Source organism: Cicer arietinum, chromosome 6 (assembly GCF_000331145.2).
Source record: "Cicer arietinum cultivar CDC Frontier isolate Library 1 chromosome 6, Cicar.CDCFrontier_v2.0, whole genome shotgun sequence".
NCBI lineage: Eukaryota > Viridiplantae > Streptophyta > Magnoliopsida > Fabales > Fabaceae > Cicer > Cicer arietinum.
In genome coordinates, this window is record NC_021165.2 from 30,694,022 (window position 1) to 30,705,888 (window position 11,867).

Consider the following 11,867-nt stretch of genomic DNA (forward strand, 5'->3'; position numbering starts at 1 on the left):
AAAGAGTGTAAGGTAACCTGTGGAAATACTTTCTAGGTAGAAAGGTGGTACTTTGTAGCAAATAAAGATTGATCTATAAAAGCTGTGTGAAAAACCAAGAACGATATTGCCTTGAGCCCTTAGTGGAAAACTTCACAATTGTAGGGACTGGACGTAATCCGTGTTGGGTGAACAAGGATATATTTTTGTGTGATATCTCTTCCCTTATCTCTATTTACTTTTTATCTTCTAATTAGTTTTCATATAGATAAGTTAAAATTGTGTGTTTTTACTAACCAAGAACGTTATTCCTTTATAACCAAGATCAATCAAGAGTTAAATATTTTTAGTTTTAATAGGAACTTCTAAAAGGTAAAATTACAATTTCAACCCCTCTTCCTTGTAATTGACATTGTGACTTCAAAAGTGACCAAGTCTACGAATCAATGAAAATAGACGAACAAAAATAGAAATTAAGCCTTCAACAAATGGTGTGTGGTGTGGGCGGATACTTGAATCTCTTAAAAAAAAATTGACTGTGTAATTGTTTATCAATGTGTATAAAAAGAATATGGTGAGATTGAGTTGATTTTGGAAAATGGTGGGTAATTTACTCCTAATCAATTAAAATCAGTCACACATTTCACTATCTAAACCTAAAAATTATAAAATAATGTTAGTCGAGTATGCAAATCTACACTATAAACAAATAGCTTACAAAATGACATATAGTACACAGGACATGATATTAGGTGGCCTAACATTTAATGATTTCCTATTGAGTGTTCACATTTAATGAGCGCATTGTGGGATATTGACAACAAAAAATACAAATAAAGTCATAATTAAAAAAATTTATTATAATTAAAAATATATTAAGACTAATAAATAATTTTAATTAATATTGATAACAAATGTGTCAAAGGAAAGTATTATAACCGACTGTTAAGATTTAATACATCTAAAATATGTTTTGGTATTAGCAAAAAAAAAATGTTATGGAATGCATAATATACACAACATATATTATCCCTAAATGACACTTATTTACCTATATTAATTTATTTGTCTAAACTTATTTTCCTGTATTAGAACCTACAATTTTCTAGAACTCACTCAATACTTACATCTGCTAACCATTGATGTTATTTATCTGGCTTAATTGCACATTTGGTCTCCCTCTTTTAGTTGAATCTCGAAAATAGCCTCCCCATTTTATTTATCTCCAGTTTTGATCCCCTATATAAAATCTTGGTCTAAAACTTGATGAAATGTCATTTTTTAATGATGTGTCTAAAAAAAGATGTTGTGGAAGATTTCATGTGGATTAATTACCTTTTATTATTATTTCAAATTTGTAAAACACATGTTTCCTATTTTATTACATCAATACAGGTCGAATGTTTCATGGTTGCGGTTTTTATAATGTAACTATTTGTCAACATTATGGAAAAAAAATTGTCAAGATTATTGTTTTTTTAGTTATTGTAATGTTGAAGTAATTAAAAGGATTGGATTAAAGGTATTTTATAATGATGTAATTTAGAGTGTTTCAGGTTTAAATTGTAATGTCATTGTGTAATCATGTCAAAGTGTAATGTAATTGCATAATATGGTGTTTAGGGTTTAAATTGTAGTGTCATTGTGTAATCTAATCAAATAAAATTTGAATGAACAAGGTTGTTATTGTGAAATGAAAGTGGTATGAATGTAATGTAATTTTCTATTTTTGCATCTTAATAATTCAATTTAGTATCATTCTACTAATGCAATTTGCTCAAACAAATTTGCACTAGCTTGGCATCATTCAAGATATAATACAGTTGCCTAATATTAATGCTCAAACAAATTTGCTCATTCAAGATGACATACTAAATTTATTGCAACCATAATTTTACATTACAACCAAAACAAAATAAGCAGAACTTAGGTTCCAAATAAACAAAATTTAGGTTACAACATGAACATCATTACATACTATTGCATTTCAAAATAATTATTCCAACGGAATTTAGGTCCAAAAAGTGGTCATACATACTACAACATTACAAAATAAAATTCCCAAATATCGTTCCATTATTACATATTTATAATAATCAAAATAAAATTCACAAGTTTAGTTCCGGCAATTCATTTGTGAATCTTGAGTTTGTGGAGCTTGTGAATCCTGAGATAAAATAGTTGGTGTTTCTCCTTCATCTCCTCCAACCTTGTTATCTTTGCTTTCTTAGTTCTCTTGACGTTATTTCCATCTTTTGATATCTCCCTATTATCAGCACTTTTACACTTGTATGTCCTCGAGTTGTGATCAAGCTTCCCACAACTTTAACATTTCACAGTTGTTAACTGCTTTGGCAGTATGTTAGAACATTTTGGCTCGTCATTGGACTTGTTCCTTTTCTTCTTTGGTCTACCTGGTGCTCTCCTCATGATTGCGGAATTTATAGCCTCTCTATTTGATGCAGGCCAAAGTTTGGGTCCATTTGATGACATTACAATATAAGAGTAACATGTTTAGAAGTTTGGTTTCCTATTTAAAACAGAAACAAAAACATGTCAAGAACCAGAAATAACATGTTAAAACTCTCAACAACCATTACCAATATGCAGTTAAATCTGAACCAAAAACATGTAAAAAAAAAAAAAACAGAACTAAACCAGAAGTTGAACTAGAACATAACATAACAAAACTAGAACTAGAACTACAATAAAATAGAAGTTGAACCGAAACAGGGTTGAACTAAAAGTAAAAGGAACTAAACCAATATGCACTTAAAAACAAATTTTATACCTGTAACGCCCCGGATTTTGATCCAAGACATTACTTAAAAATATTTATTTTCTTTCAAAAACGGCTTAATTTTTTTTTAAAAGTAGTTCATCATATAATAAATAAAATTTCTCTAGTAAATAGTTTGATTCCATTTTAAAAAAATACCACAATGCGATTCATCGGATATTATTAATTGTAAAGACAATTTACTAATTGTAGAAAATGTTCGCTTAAAAATAGAATAATTCAAGTTTTTCCTAGCAGAAGGACCCCGCCTCCGCATTTCTATTAAAAATCAACGATGAAAAATAAATAAACTTAAAATGGTATCACAACGGTTTTATCACTACAAACATCATTATTATTATTTTATTAAAGTACCCCTTTTACCCACGCGCGTGCGCCAAGCAAACGTCATTCATGCAACCCTTCAAGATCGTTAGTACCTAAATGTTGGTGTAAGGGGTCAGTTCATCCCACGGCAAAATTAGACCAAATAATAAGTTAACAACCATAAAATATAAATATAAAATCTTTTTGTAATAGAAGATTTAGAGAAATTGATTTTTATAATTCGTAAGGTGTATCAAAAATTATGAGATGTATCTAAATAACAAGTAGTAACTCACCTTAGAACAAATAATTATATAAAAATAACAATGACAATAAAATATATGCAATTTATGCAAGTCCTAAACACGATGAGAAATAAATAAACTTAAAAATTGTATCACAACGGTTTTATCACTACAAACATTATTATTATTATTTTATTAAAGTACCCCTTTTTCCCACGCGCGTGCGCCAAGCAAACGTCATTCATGCAACCCTTCAAGATCGTTAGTACCTAAATGTTGGTGTAAGGGGTCAGTTCATCCCACGGCAAAATTAGACCAAATAATAAGTTAACAACCATAAAATATAAATATAAAATCTTTTTGTAATAAAAGATTTAGAGAAAATGATTTTTATAATTCATAAGGTGTACCAAAAATTATAAAATATATCTAAACAACAAGTAGTAACTCACCTTAGAATAAATAATTATATAAAAATAATAATGACAATAAACTGTATGCAAATTATGCATGTCCTAAACATACATGATCCGGATATAGCCAGCCACTAAGGCGTCCATCCAGAAGTCACCCATACCAATGGGGAAAATTTAACCAGCCACTAAGGCGTCCACAAAGATGCATATGGTATGTCATGACAATGATAATGATGTTCGAAATGTACAAATCGCTAGCCACTTAGGCAACCACAAAGAAAACTATTCATTAATGCATTCAAAAATCAATTTCCTCATATTGGTAAATGAAAAATAAACTTTTCATCAATTTCATCAAAACACGTATATTGTTCATAAAAGTCAAGTTTTAAAATTTAAATACTCAAGAATCAAGGATTAAAATTAAATACATCATAATAAACATGTTAATGACTACATCATTATAAAAATTATAACTTTATAATTAAGTACTCTAAAACATGTATGGCATTGAACGTTTTCACAACAAACATATTGATGAAGGTATGGTAATAAAATATAATTCTATAATTAATTTCTTCAAGATAGAGATATTACTCAAAAGAAACAATCAAGGAATGATAGTTAATTTCTTTACGACGAAAATAAAATCGACATTTTTCTTTTAATACATCCAGACATCATATCAATATCTTACGAATCGCTAATTTAATATCTAACATAACTCTGCATGGGGAAAAAGACCTTACCTCGGACGCTTTCCTTCCACGTACCACTATATAGCCCTCGAAAATCTCACCAAGATGAATAAAAGTTTATAGCTCCGATCAAAAGCTAGGGAATGTAAGGATGATTGTTTAAGTGGCTTAGAAAATATTTGAGATAAATGTAGTGTTGGTAATGCGTGTGAGTGATTATGACTTATTTTCCTCTACTGTAAGTTTAATCGTGTCCTAATAAGGAGAGGTGTATGTGACTAATAAAGGAGGCATAAAGCTGATCAGAGAGAATGAATAATTCTCTTCATTGAGTTTAATTGCACACATGAATAAGGAATTAAATTGGAATAATGTCATTCAATGACCAACCGTTAAGAATTAATTGGCATTCATGTATTTATTCTTGCTAGTTACACATTTGAATGGACACAATATAAATTAAATTTTATAAAATATAGTTATAAAAATAGTAGTGTGAGTGATTAAATTTGACTTAGTCAAAATTGGCTTGGTCATTGTTCACTCTAAGACAAATATTTCTACGAGTTTTAATTAGTCAATAATAAAAATTCCAATAATAAATTATTTAATATGAAAATACTTTATCAAATAATTAAACATTCAAAGAATAATTATCTTACTATCGTCACACTAAATTAATAAAAGGATAAACAAAACTAATGATTTTAAATTAATTAATTAAAAAAAAAGGGTGTTACAATACCTGTAATAAGGTGAAACGTACGATTCTGGATCAACTTTATTGTGCCATATACAAACAAGGGTATGGCAACTCAGAATTTCGGTCAAATCTCCCTTACGACAAACACAAGTTTTTGTGCGTAGATTTACTTAATAAGTGTTTATACCATTTGTGACACCAAACTAGTTAAAATCATTATCTACATGCCAAGTTGGGAACCAACCATGAGTTGCTCTTTTTTCCTTTTCCAATATTTATTGAATCTTAGGACATATATTGACTCTATATCGTAGCATGAGCTCTTTTTGTTTGGCAATCCTTACTATAATGTAATGTTTCAAGCCTTCAAGTAATGTTATGATAGGCTTATCTCTATACTCCAATACAATCATGTTGAAAGTCTCACACGTGTTGTTTACTTGGAAGTCACATTGCGTATCAGTGTGAAATGTAGACCTAGTCCACATAGTACTTAGAAGGTGGGAGTTGCATCATGTCTTTCCAAGCATCTTCATTGATGGCCTTAATTTTTTGCATTGTTTTCTCCGAATTTGGACCACCGTAGCCTTTGCTGCCAACTAAAGAAGTTCTTCCATATGTCCTCTGGGATGCTTTTTTTTCTTTCAATTTCCATATAAGTGTTTAACACATAATATGTGTTCCACATGGGCCCTAATATTGGCAATAACAGGTACCAATCCCTGAATCAATTCTTAAGAATTTGTTACATATAAATCAATTAGTAAAAAAAAACTAAATAAATTAATAAATATAAAAAGGATTCATAAGAAAATAGGGTATTATAAGACTGAGATAGAGTAATAGCATATTATAAGACTAAAGGCATACAAAATTCTCATATAATTGACAAATATGTTTAGGATCATAAAAACGTGCAAATATCATTTTCCAAAACAGAGTGCAAACCAAAGAGCAAACACAAAACTAAAGCTATATGAGGAGTTAGTTGAAGGCAAAGTATTCATCATGTAAATCGTACTCCGCAAATTAGAACCAAACTCCAATACGTAATATTATAAGAAAATAACAATAAAATTGAAAGAAAATACAAAGAGATTGCATAATGTTAAATTAATAAAGAGGGCGATGCCCATAAACTAAATAAATTGACAAATACAAAAAGGATTCATAAATGAAAGCATACATACCTTTTGCTGATCTGAAATGAATGCATATTGCCTATGTTGAACATTGTTGAGGTCATCCAATAAAAGATCCAGAAAACCATAGTCATGAGTCTCTTGTTTCCACTTCAATAATTGCATATGCAGTGGGAATCATTTGATTATTCTCATCTTTACCTACTTCAGCTATTAACTGACCGCCATATTCTCCTTTCAAGAAACAAGTATCCAACCCAATTAAAGTTTGCATGTATTAGGTTACGCAACCTTACAAGCCTCCAAACATCAGACATACATAGTTTAATAATATTAACAATAAAGCAAAACAAAAAAGACAATTTTTTTGAATATAATACTATTAACACATAAATAGAGACATTTTGATATCAATGTGTAAACATAACCAAAAACAAATACATAAACCCTAAAATCACATACCTAGCATAAAATTGTGTATCTTCTTTCGTCTGTAAAGATGGAGAGAACGCGAAATCACCTCCAAGTTTACACGCCATTGGAACACGAAATAAAAAAACAGAGAACACGGTCTAGAAGAAAACGATTAACGAGAAATTGAATGGAGAAGGGAAGAAATAACATGAATCGTGAAGTAAAGAAGAAAAGGATGGAATAGGATTACCGTTGGTTGGACTTACATTTATGAAGAAGTCTAATTTGAAAAGGATGGAATGAAATTATGGATTAAAATAGGAATTTTATTTTTTTTAATGTTTTTGTAATTAAATGATGTTATAAAATAGGAAATGTGGTTTTAAATATAGAAAAAGTGTTTTACAAATTTGGAATAATAATAAAATGTAATTAATCTACATGGAATCTTTCACATAATCTTTTTTTTTACACATCATTAAAAAAATTACATTTCATCAAGTTTTGGAACAAAATTTTGTTTGGGGATCAACAATGGGGACAAATAAAATGGAGTACTATTTTTGTGATTCAACTAAAATAGGTAGATCAAAAGTGCAATTAAGCCTTTTTATTTTAAATATTTTAATATACTTATTTCTATGGATTATACTTAGAGTAAATACATGTATATTAAATAAACTTTAGAAGATACGATCCATTTTATAGTGATTTTTTTTTATCAGTTCTCATCTATTATATTATGAAGTTAGGAAACCATTCCTTCTTTTCATTTTTTAAATTAATTTTTTTTTCATATATATGCAAATATTGTTGGTAATCACATTCCGATGCTATGATAATTTTAAACTTTATATTCATATATATTTTTTAACTATGCAGATTAATATATAATTCTATTATAAAAATTTGATCAATTGTTATTACACTTTCACCTTTTCAAATTAAATCAGAAATGTAAGTGATAGAAACTTAAAATTACCTTAAAAATGGGATTGTTGCATAATAGTAATAGGCACCAATGATCAAGGTCATTGTGGTAAAGTCTTTGGCAATAGATTTTTTTTTTTTTTAAATTTTACAAATTATGAAACTTAAGTAAAAAGAAATTGTAATGGATACTTAATATATATTTTTCTTCTCTAGTCAAAAACACATATTTCTCTCTTAAGTATTTTTCGTTTTAATATATTTTCTTTAGATTTCAATATAGTAATAAATATCTCAAGTTTTCTCAATACGTGGGCATCTACGATAATACTAGAAGACACATGGTCGTAGATTCATCTCTTGTATAAAAACATACGTTGAAGTTGGTTTATATGGAAGGAGGCAAGAAATTCATGATTATTGTTTTCTGATTGGTGCTGTTGCAATTCATTGAGATGCATTCTATGTACCTAAATTTGTATTGTATTATACTTCTTATATCTCACAACAATGAGTGTTGTTTAAATTTTTGTGTATATATTAAAAATGTAATAATTAAAAGAAAGAGATAAGTTAATTAATTTGTTAAACTATTAATCTTAACTATATTAGTGGATTTTTTATTATTATCAATGTAAAATATAATAATATTTTAAAAGTTGTGTATATAGTAGTCATTGAAGGATATTATAAGAAAATAATAATTAAAATTGCATTGAAATTTGTAAATGACATTTATTTTATGACTTTTTTTTGTTGCTAAAGTGATACTCATTGTCAGACTTGTGAGATGGAGAGAATATATGAGTTGGTTTATCTTTTATACTACCCTTTGATACATTTTACTTATAAATAAACTTATTACATAAGTGATATAAGTGATATGAAACAATCCACGAAATTTTAGTGCAATTGCATTCAAAATCTTAATAGTTTAATTTTATAGATTTTACACTACTAATACATCACGTCAATTATCTATGTTTATTTAAAAGTCAGATGTTTTAATAACATGATAATTGTAATTGATTGAAAGGATAAGAATTCCTTCAATTAATACTATTTACATAGATTAAATTCCAATCTAAAATTGATGTTATTGTGCTATTGAATAATGCATGGATTCTTTAGTTAACTTTTTTGATAAACTTCTCTAAATATTTGAGTCAAAATTTCTTTAAATAATTCTTTATTAATCAACCATTAAAATGATAAGCATATAATTAAATACCTATCATCCATGTATGCGGGCATCTAATTTTAAGAGATCTAATTTTAAGGGATATGATTCAAATTTGGTATGGACAATGGTGAAAGGTATATGTGTATGAGTATTTGCCCTTAATAGTTGGCACTATAAAAGGGGGAAGTTTGAACCCGAAATACTTTTTTTCTCCTCATTTAATATGTTGAGTTTCTCCACTAAAATCTTTACAGAAAATAAACTCACAAATTCAAAAACAAAGAAACCAAAATCAACAAAACTAAAATATAAAATAAATAAATAAAATTTAAAAATAAAAATAAAAAGTCACACATTAAAACATTATTTTTACGAGAGTAGTTGCATAGTTGATGTTGTGTATGTCACATTTTTTTACATTCCAACTTAAATACTCTTCGATTCACAATAAATGTCATAATTAGTGGTACGGATGGAGTAGGTAATTTGATTGGTGAATTAAAAAAAACCAAATAAATACAAAAAATATGTCAAAGTTCAATCACTCTCTCTACTAATAAATTAACCATTAATGTTAGGTTAAAAAAAATGTCAGCGATTAAAAAAAAAATTCCATAAAGAAGAATTAATCTTAGTTTTGAATAAAATTTTAATCTCTAATTAATATATTAAAAAAAATATATAGACAGATTACCTTTTTTTTATTGTAAAAATAATAAATCATCACTAGAAGGAGGGGTTGAACCTCAACCCTTGTGATTAAGGGCCACACGCTGTAAGCAACTGAGCTATTCCAACACATGTTAATTTAATTTTTATGTTTATACTCAATCCTCATATTCACAAACAAAAGAATTTATTAATTAAAATAAAAAAATCTCAATAATCTAAATAAGAAAATAAATAATTTATTTTACTTTCAATAGTATAATTGTTAATAGTTAAATTTTAAAAATATCTCATACAATTAATTATTTAAAAAAATTTATATTTAACAATCAATATAGTATAATAAAAAGTATATAAATATATATACTTTTTTTTCAATTGTCCACACAATTTAAACAAATACATTATTTATATATATAACAACCACAAATTTTTAATATAGTCTTAATCTCAGCTCATATATATATATATATACTAAAATGGTCATTTACTAGAAACCAAATACTACAATGTTAATATTTGTAACGAAACATATTGTTCTAAAATACAACAATATTATTTTATTCATCAATTAGTTAAAATTAATACTTTTATATCTTCCAAAAATAAAAGTAAGAATAATCATAATATAATATACACAAATCTTAATTTGTTATATAGATCATATGAGTAATAATAGTTTTTTTAATATCATCAATATAAAAATAAGACAATTATAATACATTAACTATAATTTTTTACACTTTAATATATTATGTTACTTTTTTAAAAATAAGTCGTTCAAGAAGTTGTTGGAACATATGATTTATACACATGATTAAGATTTTTTATTAATCAATTAATTAAAATTTATTTTTTATATCTTCTAAATAAAAATAAAAATAATCATAATATATTAATTATATAGTTAATTAAAAAATGGTACACGGGATAGTAAAAATGAGAACAAAATATAAACTTTTATGCTATAATAAAAATAAGTATAATTATAATGCTCAAACTATAATTTTTCACACTTTAAATTTTTTATCTTTTTTTATGGAATTTAATCTCTAAAGAAGTCGTGAGAACGTACAATTGATATACAAAATAAATATTTGTCACCAATCAATTAGTTAAAATTAATATATTTTGTATATCTTTTAAATAAAAATAAGATGAATTATAATTTATTATAAAAATTATACACATGACAAATAATTGTCACTAAAGAATTAGTTAAAATTAATATATTTTTTAAATATCATCCGCATAAAAATGAGTTATTGAGAATTGTTTGAATTGAACAAATTTTCACGAGTAGATGGATGTGTAATGAATGTCATACTTGATTGATTAGATTTATTGCATTTGTGCTTTTTTTTTTCCTATGATCAAATAAGAGGTTATTTGGTGCTTTGATTATAGGTTATTTTTTGTTTTTAAAAGGGGCAACTACCAAATACATCATAACTTATGTTTTTTATGAAGCTATATTTAGTTCAATTGTAAATCATAAATACTAAAAACTACATGATTTATTATTTTGTTTGATTAATACTATTTATTATTAGAAATTATTTGAATTTAGTGTATATAAATTTTTATGATTATAATCATAGATTAAATTTTCATATTTTAGTTATAGTTTACTATTCATTTCAATCATTTTTTGGATAAAATTATTTCACTTCATTTGAATATAAGTATGAAAATACCGTAATATATATTTAGGCATATAGATTTATGTATGTAAAAACCATCTAACAGACTATAATATAACATTGAAGACGATAATCTAACACGTGCTTGAAAATATATACTTAATATATTACGTGCTTGATTCTTTTGTAATTTATATTTAACTAAGTTTGATTTTTTGGTAAAATTAATTGTCATCGCTGAGTCAACAATACACGCTACGTGTGTTTGGATTTTTTAACCAAATCATGATGTTACCGCGTCGTTGGTTCAAAGAAGCAATTTGTTGATTAATGAAATTACACTAAATATGTTACTAAATTGAGAGACTAAGAAACACAACCCAAAATCAAATATAGGCTTGGGAGCTCCGTAGGAGTTTTGGGTTGAAGATAACTTCAGAATTTATTACTAAGATTTAATGGAAGTAAGACTTTAAAGGATGTTTGATAAAATTTTGTCTCTTTATTAAGAGTTTAATTTTGTAATTTGATCGACTAAAATTTAAATATTTTTACTAAAATTATTATTAATATTATTTTAATAAAATAATAATTTTCTTTTTTTCAATTAAAAAACATATTAGAAAATTGTATTGAAATTTGTGAATAGTATTTATTTTGTGACATTTGTTTTCTGCTAAAGCGCTATTCATTGTGAGACTTGTGAGATGGAGAGAGTATATGGGTTGCTAAAGTGATA